This window comes from Balaenoptera acutorostrata, chromosome 11 (genome assembly GCF_949987535.1).
Source record: "Balaenoptera acutorostrata chromosome 11, mBalAcu1.1, whole genome shotgun sequence".
Taxonomy (NCBI): domain Eukaryota; kingdom Metazoa; phylum Chordata; class Mammalia; order Artiodactyla; family Balaenopteridae; genus Balaenoptera; species Balaenoptera acutorostrata.
The window spans coordinates 5,772,535-5,791,226 of record NC_080074.1 but is presented as its reverse complement, the minus strand read 5'-3'; the positions used below and the strand labels follow the sequence as shown (position 1 = coordinate 5,791,226).

At 43.9% G+C, this 18,692-nt stretch overlaps 1 protein-coding gene across 1 annotated transcript in view; it reads right to left on the bottom strand.

Moving 5' to 3' along the window:
- EFCAB6 (EF-hand calcium binding domain 6) overlaps positions 1-18,692 on the bottom strand; it is a 252,542-nt gene that overhangs the window by 232,159 nt on the left and 1,691 nt on the right. The window lies entirely within an intron of this gene.

The following is an 18,692-nucleotide window of genomic DNA, read 5'->3' as shown; positions in this document are numbered from 1 at the left end:
TCCAAAAACAGCAGATTACACTTTCTTCTCAAGTGCACACAGAACATTCTCCAGGATAGATCACATCTTGGGTCACAAATCAAGCCTCAGTAAATTTAGGAAAATTGAAATCATATCAAGCATCTTTTGTGACCACAACACTATGAGATTAGAAATCAATTACAGGGAAAAAAACGTAAAAAACACAAACACATGGAGGCTAAACAATACGTTACTAAATAACCAAGAGATCACTGAAAAAATCAAAGAGGAAATCAAAAAATACCTAGAGACAAATGACAACAAAAACACAATGATCCAAAACCTATGGGATGCAGCAAAAGCAGTTCTAAGAGGGAAGTTTATAGCTATACAAGCCTACCTCAAGAAACAAGAAAAATCTCAAATAGTCAATCTAACCTTACACCTAAGAGAACTAGAGAAAGAAGAACAAACAAAACCCAAAGTTAGCAGAAGGAAAGAAATCATAAAGATCAGAGCAGAAATAAATGAAATAGAAACAAAGAAAACAATAGCAAAGATCAATAAAACTAAAAGCTGGTTCTTTGAGAAGGTCAACAAAATTGATAAACCATTAGCCAGACTCATCAAGAAAAACAAGGAGAGGACTCAAATCAATAAAATTAGAAATGAAAAAGGAGAAGTTATGACACCGCAGAAATACAAAGCATCCTAAGAGACTACTACAAGCAACTCTATGCCAATAAAATGGACAACCTGGAAGAAATGGACAAATTCTTAGAAAGGTATAACCTTCCAAGACTGAACCAGGAAGAAATAGAAAATATGAGCAGACCAACCACAAGTAATGAAATTGAAACTGCGATTAAAAATCTTACAACAAACAAAAGTCCAGGACCAGATGGCTTCACAGGTGAATTCTGTCAAACATTTAGAGAAGAGCTAACACCCATCCTTCTCAAACTCTTCCAAAAAATTGCAGAGGAAGGAACACTCCCAAACTCATTCTATGAGGCCACCATTACCCTGATACCAAAACCAAAGATACTACAAAAAAGGAAAATTACAGACCAATATCACTCATGAATATAGATGAAAAAATCCTCAACAAAATACTAGCAAACAGAATCCAACAACACATTAAAAGGGTCATACACCATGATCAAGTGGGATTTATCCCAGGGATGCAAGGATTCTTCAATATACGCAAATCAATCAATGTGATACACCATATTCACAAATTGAAGAAGAAAAACCATATGATCATCTCAATAGATGCAGAAAAAGCTTTTGACAAAATTCAACACCCACTTATGATAAAAACTCTCCAGAAAGTGGGCACAGAGGGAACCTACCTCAACATAATAAAGGCCATATATGACAAACCCACAGCAAACATCATTCTCAATGGTGAAAAACTGAAAGCATTTCCTCTAAGATCAGGAACAAGACAAGGATGTCCATTCTCACCACTATTATTCAACATAGTTTTGGAAGTCCTAGCCATAGTAATCAGAGAAGAAAAAGAAATAAAAGGAATACAAATTGGAAAAGAAGAAGTAAAACTGTCACTGTTTGCAGATGACATACTATACATAGAGAATCCTAAAGATGCCACCAGAAAACTACTAGAGCTAATCAATGAATTTGGTAAAGTTGCAGGATTCAAAATCAATGCACAGAAATCTCTTCCATTCCTATACACTAATGATGAAAAATCTGAAAGAGAAATTAAGGAAACACTCCCATTTACCATTGCAACAAAGAGAATAAAATACCTAGGAATAAACTTAACTAGGGAGACAAAAGACCTGTATGCAGAAAACTATAAGACACTGATGAAAGAAATTAAAGATGATACAAACAGATGGAGAGATATACCATGTTCTTGGATTGGAAGAATCAATATTGTGAAAACTAGAACAAAAAATCTTAAAATTTGTATGGAGACACAAAAGACCCCGAATAGCCAAAGCAGTCTTGAGGGAAAAAAACGGAGCTGGAGGAATCAGACTCCCTGACTTCAGACTATACTACAAAGCTACAGTAATCAAGACAATATGGTACTGGCACAAAAACAGAAATATAGATCAATGGAACAGGATAGAAAGCCCAGAGATAAACCCACGCGCCTATGGTCAACTAATCTATGACAAAGGAGGCAAGGATATACAATGGAGAAAAGACAGTCTCTTCAATAAGTGGTGCTGGGAAAACTGGACAGCTACATGTAAAAGAATGAAATTAGAACACTCCCTAACACCATACACAAAAATAAACTCAAAATGGATTAGAGACCTAAATGTAAGACTGGACACTATAAAACTCTTAGAGGAAAACAAAGGAAGAACACTCCTTGACATATATCACAGCAAGATCTTTTTTGATCCACCTCCTAGAGTAATGGAAATAAAAACAAAAATAAACAAATGGGGCCTAATGAAACTTAAAAGTTTTTGCACAGCAAAGGAAACTACAAACAAGATGAAAAGACAACGCTCAGAATGGGAGAAAATATTTGCAAATGAATCAACGGACAAAGGATTAATCTCCAAAATACAAAAACAAACAACCCAATCCAAAAATGGGCAGAAGACCTAAATAGACATTTCTCCAAAGAAGACATACAGATAGCTAAGAAGCACATGAAAAGCTGCTCAACATCACTAATTATCAGAGAAATGCAAATCAAAACTACAATGAGAAAAAAAAAAAAAACTACAATGAGGTATCACCTCACACCAGTTAGAATGGGCATCATCAGAAAATCTACAAACAACAAATGCTGGAGAGGATGTGGAGAATACAGAACCCTCTTGCACTGTTGTTGGGAATGTAAATTGATACAGCCACTATGGAGAACAGTATGGAGGTTCCTTAAAAAACTAAAAATAGAATTACCATATGACCCAGCAATCCCACTACTGGGCATGTACCCAGAGAAAACCATAATTCAAAAAGACACCCCAATATTCACTGCAGCACTATTCACAATAGCCAGGTCATGGAAGCAAGCTAAATGCTCATCGACAGACAAATGGATAAAGAAAATGTGGTACATATATACAATGGAATATCAGCCATAAAAAGGAATGAAACACTGAATCATGCTACAACAAAAATGAATCTTGAAAATATTAGGCTAAGGCAGACCCAAAAGACCATATACTATATGATTCAATTGATATAAAACGTGCAGAATAAGTAAATCTATAGAAATGGAAAGTAGGTTAGTGATTACCAGGGGCTAAAGGAAGGGGGAAATGGGACTGCTAATGGGTATGCGGTTTCTTTGGGGGTGACAAAAGTTAGGTAGTGGTGATGGTCACACAACTTTGTGAATATATGAAAAGCCAAGAAATTGTATACTTTAAAAGGATTCATTTTATGGTATGTGAATTACATCAGAATTAGAAAGGAAAAGGAGGGGGAGAAGAGGGAGGGAGAGGAGGGGGAGGAGAAGAGGGAGGGGAAGGAGGGGAGAAGAAGTAGCAGCACTTGGTAGGCAAAGGGAGAAGCTGCTCCCCTGGACACCTCTGGCATAGGGGATGCCTTCTCAATAATTTTTAAGGTAATATGTTTACTTGATGGTTATTGAGAATGTGATTAAAAGACCTTAGAGGAAGCAAGGCCAAGGCCAGACACAAAACCAGATGCATCCTAGAGACAGTCCCAGGGGATGTCCTGTTTATCTTGGGCGCTGTGGGTCTCACCCAGGCTCACGCCCCCACTGTTAGAGCGAACCTGGCTGCGCTCCCGTGCCCACCAGCAGAAGGTCCTGGCGCTCAGTGGTCACCATGTTATTACATGCAATTATGAATTTATAACTCATAGATTCTGCCAGTCTCTGGCTCATTGGCATTTCAAAAATCAGGGCAAATTTTCTGCTCATTCCTTTCTGGCCGCTCTCAGCATAAGAGCAAGAAACAAAACTCTCCCTTGCCTCAAGTGAATCAGGAAGCTTAAGTTCCAGCTCTACAGCGAAGTTTTATAGCCATCAATTGTCGGAGGCTCCTAACTTGGCTATCCTTCTCAGCAAAAAAAAAAAAAAATTCCCTACTGGGCTTCACATTTAAACGCAAGTGCGTAATGAATAATATTCAAAAACAGATGAATGTGCATGGCACTATACGAGTATAGAGAATCAGGCTAGGCAACACCTCTAAAGCACTTGATCTGAAGAATCTCAAGTTTACAGGGTTGAAGAAATGAATCAGAACTTTTTCATGTATAGGAAATCCACATTGGCCAGTGCTCTGCTTCCCTCTCTTCGGGCAGCCCTGACTACCTGGCATGGTATCAGTCTGGACCTGTCTTATCTGCCACCATCCGTTGGCAGGTCCCTGTGGGCAGGGACCATATCAGGGCTGATGCCATGTGAGGCTGAGAGCTTCATCCAGAGTCCCACATACATCCTTCTTCAACTAGGTACATTTAACTGAACTGAAACCTAGAATCACAACATAGGTAAATTTCCAGAAGAACGTGGCTTGGTACATGTTCATACAGTCAAAACGTGTTTATTAATCTCCTTCTAGAAGCTTGGGGGGTCAATGAACAAAACTGGCACAATCATGGACCTCATGGACCTTATATTCTAGTAATGGAAGACACACAGTAAATAAAGTAAGTAAATTATACACATGCGTAAGGGCTATGGAGATAAATGGAGCAGAGGAGGAAAACAGGTGACACTGAGCAGAGATCTGAAGGGGACCAGAAAGGGAACAATGCCATGAGGAGGACAAAGAGGCAGCAGGCGGCTGGCTGGAGGAAAACCACAGGGGCCCCCCGCGAGCCTCAGGCTGTGAGTGATGGGTGAAGCCGCTGAAGGGTTATGTACAGAGAAGAGGGTTACACAGAGGGTTATGACCTGGCCTTTGCATTTAAAGGACCCCTCTGGCTGTGTGTCAAGAATAGATCTACATTTGGGGAGGGAGGGAGACGCAAGAGGGAAGAGATATGGGGATATATGTATATGTATAGCTGATTCACTTTGTTATAAAGCAGAAACTAACACACCATTGTAAAGCAATTATACTCCAATAAAGATGCTAAAAAAAAAAAATAGATCTACAGAGGCAAGAGAGGAAACAGGAAGTGCAGTTACAAGTCTACTGCAATCATCCACGCAAGAGAAGCTGTGGCTTGGACCAGGGTGCTTTTGGAGAAAGTGTTGAAAAATGATCGGATTCCAGACACATTCTGAAGGAAGAGCCAATGTATTTCCTTACAGACGTGACCTGGCAGGCAAGAAAAAGGCTGGATCGAATGGCTATTAACTGAGATGGGAGAGATGGGAGGTAGGTCAGGTATGGAGGGGAAGATCAAGAATTCCTTCTGGACATATTACAGTTGAGATGCTTATTCAATAGCCCAGTGGAGATATTGAATAGGCAGTTGGATGTATGAGGGATGAAGACAGAAGTTTGGGGATTGTCAGCATACAATGTACATAAAGGCATGATATCAGATCAGCCCACCAGAAAAGTAGGTGTAAAAAAAGAAAAGCTGCCAGGGCCTAGCCTTTGGGTACGCCGACATTCAGAGCTCAGGGAGATGAGGAGGAACTGGCAAAGGAGACTGAGGGAGAGTGACCAGTGAGAGAGGAGAAAAACCAGGGGACTGGAGTGTCCAGGAAACCAAGAGAAGAAAGTGTGTCAAGGATATTGTGTGTCAAAGGTTACAGGGATAATCACGTAAGATGAGGACCAAGAACTGCCCTTTGGGTTAAGCCAGGCGGGAACCACCCATGACCCTAATAGCAGCCATGCTGGTGGACCTGGGGGGTTGGGAGGAAGGCTGTCTAAGTGAGTTCAGATAAACTCAGAGGGGAGTCAGTGACAGCAGACAGAGACGCCTGTTTCAAGGACCTCTGCTGTAAAGCAGAAGGGTGGGAACCGGAGGAGGGATGGGGTCAAGAGAGAACCGTCCTTGACACAGGAGAATCAGTAGCCCGTCTGAATACTCGTGATCGCGACCCAGCCTCGGGGCCAAGAGGGATGAAGCAGGAGAGGAGGGAGAGAACGGCTGGTTCCCATAGGTTTGCCTGCGGAGACAGGGTCTCCTCTCATGGCCGAGCCTCTTCTAGGCGCACGGACCATTCACGCCTTGTGACCAGGAGAAGAGAGAGCGTGTGAACGAATGCGGAGAGGAGGGTGTGTGGCAGTTCCCTTCTGCTGGTGAAAGTTGGGTCATCAGCAGCAAGTGAGGACGGGGAAAGGACATGGAATGAAACCGCCGTCTAGAAGGGAAGGCGAGCGGGAGAGCAGGAGAAGTGGCAGGACGGCCAGGAGCATTGAGAGCCCCCCCGAGGCCCGCGGACAGGAACCCATGGGCCCGCACTCGTGGTGGCGCTGCGTCTCTCCGGCCACATTCAGCTGCACGGCAGGGCCACTGAGTGGGGTTTAATTGGGGTCAGAGTCTTGAAAAGCACATGTGATACGGCAGGGTGAGGGCACGTGCAAGGGACGCGATGACATGGCACGGAGTGCTCGGGAAGGAGCACCATGGATGGCGGGGACGATCGCGCACGTGAGACAACTGGGCAAGACCGAAGAAGAGACAAGAGACTCAAGCTCAGGAAGAATTTTAAGAAGGGAAAAAAATGATTCAAATCCAATTAGCATTTAAGAGGGACTTACTTTGAACCAGGAAATGTGCTTAAGATGGATGAAAAACCCATCATTTAACCCTTCCCAGGCCCAATCGCTTACTGCTCTTCCCGTTTCATAGGTGAGGAAACGGGTGCTCAGAGCAGGCAAGCGGTTCGCCCAGGAGCACAATGCTAAACCCCGAGCTGGGTCCAGAGTCAGGCTCTTCCCAGGTATCAAGTTTGCACTGCTGTCAACAGCCAAGGCTTTCCTGCTGCTTTTTGCAAAATTAACAACAAGTTCCTTGAAGGCAGTGGCGTGCCTCTGGCAAGCCCACTGCTGCCTGCACGGCTAAGGTTCTGGTCTCCCACCTGACCTGCTCTCCAAGCACGGGGGTGGGGGGATCTGCCGTAACTGCCTTCCTCGTTGTGGTTATGGCTGATGCAGTTAACCACTTTATTTTATCCATAAATTCCCTTCCTAATAACAGTAAGGCACGCCAGGGCTTTGGCCTCATGCCTTATCACACCGCCTGAGGAGTGAGATAATCACCCAGAAATGTACTGCCTGTTGTGCATTTTATTACTTGAATACAAAGAGATTCAATTCAAGAAACACTTAGTTGAAGACAGCACACAAAAAAAATAGTAATCATATGAAAAGTAATGCCTCCTAATGCTACTGAGTACACTGCAGGGAATAATCCTCTTCCAGCGGGAGAACGGTCTGGATGACCCGTTGGGTCTTCTCCAGTTCTAATTTCTACCAACTGCAGGATCATAAAAGCTAGTGAGACTTCAATTACAATACGAATATTCGGAAAAGCCAAATCTGGATCACTCTGAAAACGGAGCCTATGTGGATGTTACACCTAAACGTTCTTGGTGTAAGCATTTTCCAACCAACTCTGCTCTCAACCGCTCGTTCTTCAGCGAATGCTGCAGGCCACGCGCTGGCGAGAGTGGAAGAACAGAAAGAGAAGTATGGCCCACCCAGCCCCCAGGAGTTCAAGACCTAACTTGGGATGTAAAGAAAATGGCACATTTTAAAAGAACAGGAACAAGGTACCCCCACAGGACGTCTAACTACCCTGACGTAGCTTGCAGAAACTCAGTGACACCTGTCTTCCTAGAGTTGAGGAGAGTTGAAGTGCATCACCCCATCGCAGGGGTTACACTAAAGACTTTGCCCAAGAGATGTCCTCATCAGTTCATCTCAAGAGGACAGGAGCTATTATTCCATTTTTAGATTCCTCAAGCAGACATAACATGGTTTTCTAGTGTTACTAAAACCACTATTTTCTACATGCATTTATTTTCCATTAAAAAAAATTAGTTTTGGGGACTTCCCTGGTGGCACAGTGGTTAAGAATCCACCTGCCAATGGAGGGGACACGGGTTCGATCCCTGGTCCAGGAAGATCCCACATGCCGTGGAGCAACTAAGTCCGTGCGCCACAACTACTGAGCCCACACACCACAACTACTGAGCCCACGCATCGCAACTACTGAAGCCCGCGTGCCTAGAGCCCGTGCTCCAAAACAAGAGAAGCCACCGCAATGAGAAGCACGCGCACTGCAATGAAGAGTAGCCCCCACTCGCTGCAACTAGAGAAAGCCTGCGCACAGCAAAGAAAACCCAATGCATCCAAAAATAAATTTAAAAATTTATTAAAAAAATAAAAGTATTCTCTAATTTAAAAAATAAAAATATTAGTTTTAAAAGGCTATTGAAGACTTCCCTGGTGGCGCAGTGGTTAAGAATCCAGCTGCCAATGCAGGGGACACGGGTTCGAGCCCTGGTCCGGGAAGATCCCACATGTTGCGGAGCAACTAAGCCCGTGCGCCACAACTACTGAGCCGGCGTTCTAGAGTCCATGAGCCACAGCTACAGAGCCCGAGTGCCACAACTACTGAAGCCCATGTGCCTAGAGCCCGTGCTCTGCAACAAGAGAAGCCACCACCATAAGAAGCCCGTGCACCGCAACAAAGAGTAGCCCCCGCTCTCCGCAACTAGAGAAAGCTCGCACACAGCAACGAAGATCAAACGCAGCCAAAAAATAAATAATTAAATAAATAATTTTTTTTTTAAAGGCTATTGAAGCAGACATGCAGCTTTAAAACATGGTTCTTAAAATGTGGTCCCTGAACCAGCAATATCAACATCACCTGGGACCTTTCTAGAAATGCAAATTCTCAGGCTCCAACCCAGACCAACCAACCTGAAACTGGGGTGGTAGCCCAGCTATCTGTGTTTTAACAAGCTGGGACCACTGCTTTAGAAGAAGCTGAAGTTGATTTCTAAGTACAAGTCTATAGTTTTTAAGGAGGCTCATGTGTAAAGTTCCCGGCTTGATATGAAAATGAAGTTAAAAGACCAGCACATGTTGCATTTAGGTGATTCTACTAGCATCACCTCGCAATAGCCTATTTTGCTGGCCATTGGTTAACCATCAACCTTGTGAGTTATACACCATTATCCATATTTTTAGAGGTGGAGAAATCAAACACCAGAGGGAAAAGCCAAATCTACTCATGAGGCCAAGACCCAAAGTCGCCTGAATTTAATCCTAGGCTTTTTGCCCAACTGTGCTAGGGGTCTGCACTCACGCAGGTACATGTGAGTGGTCTGTGTGCGTGCTCACATAAACACAGGGATAAGAACAATGAAGTCTGCACATATTAACAGAGTAGTAAGAACATCTGTCAATTCTCAAGAATGGATACCTCACACTTGCAGAACAGTCTAACAATTCTGCAACAATTGCAGAACAGTCTAACAATTCTGCAACAATTGCAGAACAGTCTAACAATTCTGCAACAGTCTAACAATTCTGCAAAATAACATGTAGAAAATTAAAAGCGAGTCATCTACATACATATCTAATCAAATATTAGGATTCCGGGGTTCGTGACACCAGCGTGTGAAGGCCAGTCTGCCTCCCCCGTCTCGGTCTCACACTCCCTTAAGGTCTTAGAATCGGCTGGCAACCCCTCGTTTACTGTCCTAAACATAGGAATTATAAGAATGCAAGCTGATTTACAAATATATTCCAAATGATAGGGTATCATAAAAAACAATTTAGCCAGTCATCTGAATTCAATTTAGCGGAAAAACCCCTGGTTATAAACCAACCTTCTCCCCAGCCAGTGGCCCCTCGCATCTGAGCCTCGGCCTTCCTGCACCCAGGGCCTCCCCCGACGCCAGGGTCTCCTCAAACCCCCAGGCAGGCTCTCACCTTCCTCTCGAACCTCATTTTCACAAATACCTTCTCTTGCAGCATAAATTTCAAGTCTACCCACGTGCACTACAAGACTCACCCACACCAGCTCAGAAATCAAACTCAAAACACAAGCCTCTCAAAGTTTGATCTGGTGATTATTTACCACTATTATAATAATGATATAGAATATGTCAAAACAGAAAAACATGTTTAGCACAACGTTAAGAGAAAAGGTACAGTGGGGTATACGCTATAAACATGATATAAAAACGTATTTTCACAGGAGGCCAGGGTCTACAGGGCCTCATCTTGCAGACAAAAACAGCTACGTTGGGCTGGTGCGGATACTGATCTTTAAATGTTCGCTAATAAACATATCACAGCATGTTAGATGTAACCTGCCTGCCGGGGCCTACCAGGCAGCACGTGACCCAGCTCCTGCCTTTGTCACTCTCCTCACCTGCTTCCCACGGCCCCATGGGCCCCTCTGCCCAGATCCTCTCCTCCCTCACCTCCTCACCCAGCTGACTCCTCTCACCTCCTGATCCACATGTGGCCGTGGCCTCCTTAGAGACGGCACCCTGCCTGCCTCGCCTACATCCTCCTGGCAGAGTCTCTCATCACAGCCTGTCCTTCCCCAGCACTGCCCTCACCTCAATGAGTAACTATACTTTCATTTGGGAAACTACACACTTGATTATAGGCTCCATGAAATAAGAGTGTTTTTGCACTACTGTACCCCCTGTTCCAGAGTACCCAGTATCACTGGAGCTCCAAAAGCATTTATCAAATTAATGAAGGAAGGATTTTCACAGCCCCGTCTTTCAAACAGCACTCTCCTCCAAAAACGCACACACACACACACAAACACACGCATACACACATACATGCATACACACATACACACACACACACACCCTGCCACTCCTTGGTCTTGTTTAGGATCGTCACGCTCTTTCCCACCATCCAAGGTAGAAGCCTCGGCATCATCTGTGATTTCTCACTCTCATCCCCTGTGCCGAGAACTAGTGACCAGGGTCAAAGGTTTTCTTAATTAACACCCATGACCCTTATGATTGTTTGATGTCTATGTTTCCTGTTAGACCATCAGTGCCGCGAGAGCAGGGAGCACATCTGATGACGGTGGTCCAAAAAATAATGCTTACTGAATTTAACTGAATTGAGTGTTGTGGTTCTGGGATCATTTATATCAGCATGAATTCCTTGATGCTCCAGAACACAGATCCTAAAGAAAAGGCTTATTTTGTTTTTGTCTGTAACGCGCCTTCTCTATCATGGACACAGAAGTCTAGTTTCAGAAAGTGCCTCAGAAATTCACTCTTACCTAATGAATATTTTCAGACTCACCACCACACCTAATGTGATGACAGATACAGCAACAGGCAACAGAAAAACAAGCTGCGTCAGAGAAACTGACCACACGTCGGCTGTCAAACAGCTGTTCCCTGCTCAAACACGGTTTCACTGGCAGCCTTTTAAAATGTAATCGATGGAAACGACTGCATCCTCCTGGCTCCTGTGAGCAGACCAGGAGTGTTGAATGTGTCCTATTTATAGTGCAGCCGGGGCCCAGCAAGTCCTCGGATGCTGGCAAAGGGAAAATGAGACAGTTTCCCAGCTCGAGTTCTGTAACGGAAAGTCGTGCGGCTGCCGCCACCTACAGCCAGACACGTGGATCTGCACTGTCCACAGAGCCCTGCGGGCCCGGCGGAAGCATCTTCCGAGTTCACCATAGCCAGCTAACACCTGCGGTCACATGCAGCCCCAAACGAAGGACATTCAACTTTAAAATTTATAAGCCGATGCTTGTTGATATGATATGTAAGTTCCTAGAAGACAACTGTGGCACAAGAATCAGCACTGAGAACACGCTTCTGCGTGAACAACTGAAACAAACCAGATGGAAGTGATCGTGGTATCACCACCACTTTCTGAGAGGCCTGAGCCCAGCACCACACAGTGAACTCGCCAGGTTCCTCTGACCCGTCTGCTGACACAGGCGCTGGGGAAAGAGAAGCGCTCGCCTGGCCTTGGCTCTACTCCACGCGGTGCTGGTGATGGTGGCACTATCTGTTTTGGTGCTGTTTTGTTTCATTGCCTTCAAGATAAACTATTTCTGAATTTGTGAATTCTGAAAAGTAAGAGAGCAGCAGGGTTAGATGGATTTTCTTATTTAGCTTATCAAGCCATAGGAACAGAGCCCTTGGGTCTGCAAAATAATCCAACCTTGTGAGCTACTGGAAAATTGTGTCCAAAACCTCGGGCGGGTCCTTCATATGAATTTCACACTAAATTTTAGGTTTCTCAGGTAGAGGTATTTTAGGTCAACACAATGAGCACCACTTCTCTTCCCGTAACACACACACACACACACACACACCACACACACACCACACACACATCACACACACACACCACACACACACACACCACACACATCACACACACACCACACACATCACACACACATCACACACACACCACACACACCACACACACATCACACACACCACACACACATCACACACACACCACACACACACCACACACCACACACACATCACACACACACCACACACACACCACACACACATCACACACACCACACACACACCACACACATCACACACACACCACACACATCACACACATCACACACACACCACACACACATCACACACACACCACACACATCACACACACATCACACACACACCACACACATCACACACACACCACACACACACCACACACACATCACACACACATCACACACACCACACACACACCACACATCACACACACATCACACACACACCACACACATCACACACACACCACACACACATCACACACACACACCACACACACACACACCACACACATCACACACACACCACACACATCACACACACATCACACACACACCACACACACCACACACACATCACACACACCACACACACATCACACACACACCACACACACACCACACACCACACACACATCACACACACACCACACACACACCACACACACATCACACACACCACACACACACCACACACATCACACACACACCACACACATCACACACACATCACACACACACCACACACACATCACACACACACCACACACATCACACACACATCACACACACACCACACACATCACACACACACCACACACACACCACACACACATCACACACACATCACACACACCACACACACACCACACATCACACACACATCACACACACACCACACACATCACACACACACCACACACACCACACACACACATCACACACACCACACACACACCACACACACACCACACACATCACACACACACCACACACATCACACACACATCACACACACACCACACACCACACACACATCACACACACACCACACACACCACACACACACATCACACACACACCACACACACATCACACACACACCACACACACCACACACACACACACACACACCACACACACCTCGATCTCACACACACACCACTGTGGTCCCCTCCATTTTCCTCACATCAGCCAGAACAATCATTTTAAAGTACTGATCTCCTCACGTTACTTCCTTGCTTTAAAAACTCCAGTTGCTTCCTACTGCCCTTAGAAAACTAAGACCAGAGTCCTTCATGGTGTCACAGGCCTGCTTCTTTCTCCACGACTCTGGCCGCCGGCACTCCTTCTAAGCAGTCAGCAAGTGCTGTCAATGCTACTTGGACAACACCTCTTACATCGACCCCCCTGCCCTCTCCATCCCTCACGTCACTGCCCATGTTCGTCCTCACCCATCTGCATTCCAGAAAGAGCCCCTTAGATGCACCCAGGTCTCCAACTCCTTTCTACTCCATCCTCCTCTGTTGCCAGGATTTATCTTTCTAAAGCACAGATACAGTTACATTACTCACTGGCTTAAAAAACGTGCAAGGCAAAACTACACATGTGTTAAAATTTCACAGGACTATGCACCAAGAAATAAAATGAGTGCCTGTCAAAACTGGTGAAATCTGAGTAAAGTCTCTATTTGTTACTAGCACTGCAGCAAAGACAGTGTCCTGGTGTGCTAAGTGTGCTAAGGTTATTCTGTAAGATGCTACCACTGAGGTTAGCTGGGGGCACATGGGAACTCTCTGCACTGATTCTGCAACTTTTTTGTGAATCTACATTGCTCTTAATTAAAAAAAAAAACAACCAAAAACATGTACTTGCACTACTTCTCCAGGGTATACAGACTGAAATCAAACTCCTAACTGTGGGATGTAAGATCATTCACATCATTAATAACTTGGCCCCAGGAGACTCTTCCAGACACCACAGCTCCATGCCTGCTGCATTTTTACACAGAATCTGAATGAATATACCATGTAGTCCCTCACCTCTGAGTATGGGTTCATGCTTTTTCCTCCTCTTCCACCACACTCCAATTCATCTTTCAAGACTAAGGGTAGAGCCTCTCCTTCATGAGGCCTTCCTGTCCTCCTTAAAACTAATCATGCCTTATATCTGGAAAAGGTAAAAACTCTAATTCAAAGAGATACAGGCACCCCAATGTTTACTGCTGCACTATTTACAACAGCCAAGACATGGAAACAACCTAAATGCCCATCAACAGATGAATGGATAAAGAAGATGTGGTACATATATTTATACAATGGAATACTACTCAGCCATAAAAAAGAATGAAATTATGCCATTTGCAGCAACATGGATGGACCTAGAGATTATCATACTAAGTGAAGTAAGTCAGACAGAGGAAGACAAATAGCATATGATATCACTTTTATGTGGAATCTTTAAAAAATGACACAAATAAACTTATTTACAAAACAGAAATAGACTCAAAACAGACATAAAAAACAAACTTATGGTTACCAAAGGGGAAATGGGGGAGGGATAAATTAGGAGTTTGGGATTAGCAAATACAAACTACTATATATAAAATAAACAACAAGTTCCTACTGTATAGCACAGGGAACTATGTTCAATATCTTGTAATAACCTATAATAGAAAAGAATCTGGGGACTTCCCTGGTGGTGCAGTGGTTAAGAATCCACCTGCCAACGCAGGAGACGTGGGCTCGAGCCCTGGTCTGGGAAGATCCCACGTGCTGCGGAGCAACTAAGCCCGTGCGCCACAACTACTGAGCCCGCGTGCCACAACTACCGAAGTCTGCGCACCTAGAGCCTGTGCTCCGCAACAAGAGAAGCCACCGCAATGAGAAGCCTGTGCACTGCAACGAAGAGTAGCCACTGCTTCCCTCAATAGAGAAAGCCTGCATGCAGCAACGAAGACCCAACGCGGCCAAAAGTAAATAAATCAATAAATAAATAAATAAATAAATAAATAAATTTATTTTAAAAAAAAAAAGAATCTGAAAAAGAATATACATATATATGTGTAACTGAACCACTTTGCTGTATACCTGAAACTAACACAACATTGTTAATCAACTACACTTCAATTAAAAATAATAAAATTAAAATTAAATAAATAAAAATGAAAAATGAAAAAAAACTAATCATGCCTTTACAGACAACTTGGTCTTATAGTTTTGCTTTGCCAACTGTTTTATTTAATAAAGAAAAGGACAGGGACTTCCCTGGTGGTCCAGTGGTTGAGACTCCACGCTCCCAGTGCAGGGGGGCCAGGTTCAGTCCCTGATCAGGGAACTAGATTCCGCACGCCGCAACTAAAGGAGCCCTCATGCCACAACTAAAGATCCTGCATGCCACAACTAAGACCCGGCACAGCCAAATAAATAAATAAATATTTTTTTAAAAAGAAAAGAAAAGGACAAAAAGGTCAAAGGCACCCATATTTCCATTACCTTGCTAGGGGGCGGGGCACGTCAAGAATAAAGTATTAATACCTCCCAGTCCATCCCTCTAGTCTCACATCTATCTTCACTTTGATTCTCTGCTTCCAGACTTTTCTCTTGGCTGTTTATCTGTGGGCCCTGCTAGTTAGTCAGTGAGCCCTTCCAGTGGAGAGAATCAGCTGCACTCATCTTCCTGTACTCAGCACCTACCATGGGGCCTGGCACGCAGGACGCACTCTATTAATCTTTGTTCTCAATGGACCACAGTTATCAACACCTAACACTGCAAGGGTAAGGAGCGTGGGCTAATTTCACCCTTGATCTCGAAAGCCAAGGAATGTTCTGAGCATGAGCGAGGCACTGTGATGAGCCCTTTAGGTCACCCCTGGCTTTGCACCATCTTCAGTTTAGATTTTCTACATAGAGAGAATTAATAAATACGATTATATCAAAACTTGTAAGGTAAGGTAGAAAATAGCAAGGATAATAAAACCAATGCCCCCCAAACAAGCACTGAGTCACAGACCATCAGATGCACTTATTAACCACAGGCAAAAACGTGATTAGAAGGCTATTCCACTGATATATTTGTTTTACTTGCCAGATAAGTATTGATGTCCAGTTTCTAACAGATGCTATTTATATCAGAATCATAACAAAAGTGCCATCCATCTGCCTTGGCATCCAGAGAAAACATAATTCAACACGACAGTAAGAAATGTGCACAGCCAAACAGAAATGGCATCAGAAGCAAAAACTGTTGGAACTGGTATCATGGGGGGAAAATTATCACTTGACAAAACTAGAAAAAGTTGCAAGCAACACAAAAAATTTTGGCAGTTAAATCCGAATACTTGAGAAAAATCTTCTCCTTGTCTATTCTGGTATCAAATGGATGTTTTGTCATATTTTGGGGCACATACACTTTAAAGCTCCCTTTTTAGACCTTGCATACACTCACGCCATCATTTCCTGAGCATCTCTACTTTTGGACAGTGGAAAAAATAAAGGGTTTGGAGTCAAGAAGACATGTAGTCAAACTGGTTCCACTATCTACCATGCAAACTTGCAAGTTAATTAACCTCCTCCTGACCCAGTTTCCTCAACTGCAAAATGGAGATAATATCTCTCTTTAAAGCACATTATTCATAACCTGGAACAAGGAACACATGTGTGCATTTTTAGATCTTCAAACTCTCAGAGGTTAAATGCCAAAGTGTGTGTGAGGTGATTTTTCTAGAGAGAGGATACATGGCTTCCACCAGGTTCTCAAGGGGCAAGTGACCCACGACGGTTCAGTGCCACAATCTGAAGGCTGTGACAGGACTCAGATAATGTATCTAAAGAGCCTGACACAGCAGGCTGTGCTCACTCGCGGACAGTTGTCATGAACTTTGGGTCCTGGGAAGGCACAGAAACATGAATCAGCCAGAGCCCAGGGTCAAAGGCAGAGAGACCGTTACGGTGCAAGGTGTTGAGGGTCGTCTCCGGGTTTCATAGGACAACAAAGAAAGGCAAACCAAAGTCTGTCCAGAAACACTCCAGCGGGAGAAAACGACAAGGTGGAGGCACCGGGCATATCAGGACAGTGACCTGACCATCACTGCAGTGTCCTCAATGCCTAGACAGGGCCTGGCATACAGCAGGTGCTCCATAAATAACTGTTAAGCAAACAAATGACTGGGACCAACCCAGGGTCCAGGATAAGACCATTTACAAATTCCCAGGAGAAAAACAAAATTCAGAAGGTGTTCCTGAAAACTACTACTATTCCAAAAATTTTCATTTCAAAAATCCTACGCAAATACAATCATCCACATTCTCTCCCTTAATAGTGAGGATACTGAGCCTACACCCTGGTCACTCTGTAGTCAACCCGGCCATCCAGGGCTTGGTGATGAACCCCAGGAGAAATGTCCTTTAGATGGAGGTGTTAGAAATGCTTTTTTTTTTTTCCAAAGGAACTAAAATGCCTTATTTGCTTGCACAAAATGAATTCAATTTCTTTCTTTTTTTTTTTCTTTTTAATTTTCTTCTCCTGGGTTCAAGAAGCTCACAGCTAATAAAACAAAAATGAAGCAGACTCACAAATATAGAGAACAAACTAGCAGTTACCAGTGGGGAGAGGGAAGGTGGGAGGGGCAATATAGAGGCGAGGGGAAAAAAGGGGTTATTAGGGGATTATATGAAATCATGTGTGTGAAACTTTTGAAAACTATAAAGCACTATAGAATTTAAAGAATCTTTCATTCAATTAAAAAAAAAAGAAGCTCACAGCTAAATTTGCAGCCCAACTGTATTAACCATTACAGATGATCTGAGTATTCTCTTGCCTCCTGAAGTTACTTTCCTATTTTACCATATTGTATATATTTTTACAAGTCACCTCGAAGCCCAGTGGGACTTCTGGAGTACACACATATCTGAGAGTGTAAGAGCACTGGTCAAGAACACAGGCTCTGGGAATTCCCTGGAGGTTGGTGGTTAGGACTCTGCACTTTCACTGCCGAGGGCCCGGGTTCAATCCCTGGTCAGGGAACTAAGATCCTGCAGGCCGCACGGAGGGCCCAAAAAACAAAAACAAAAAAAAGAACACAGCCTCTGTCACCAGGCAGTCCTGAAGCAGAAGCCACACGTCACCATCTATCAGCTTTGCTGTGCCTTAACTTCTCTGCATCCCTGCTGCCTCGTCTATGAAATGGGAATAATAACTGTACTTTTTCATATGCAGGAAGTGAGCACTAAATTAAAAAGGTAATGTGAGGTGTCAAACTGTGCCTGGAACATGGTAAGTGCTCAATAAGTATTAGCCAGGAGGAGCAGTAGTAGTAGACATAGTAAAACGGCAGAAAAACAGATGAAAAGAAAACAATGGCGCCTGAAACAAATTAAACAAAATAGCAGGACAAGACTGAGACCAGAGAAAAAAGTGGAAAACGAAGCTCTTTCGTGGTGGAAGGGCATCATGTTCATATGTTCTCTCTATTCACAGAGTTTCCTCAAACGCTCCTTCCCTTTGCATCTCCTCTCCTAAATGGC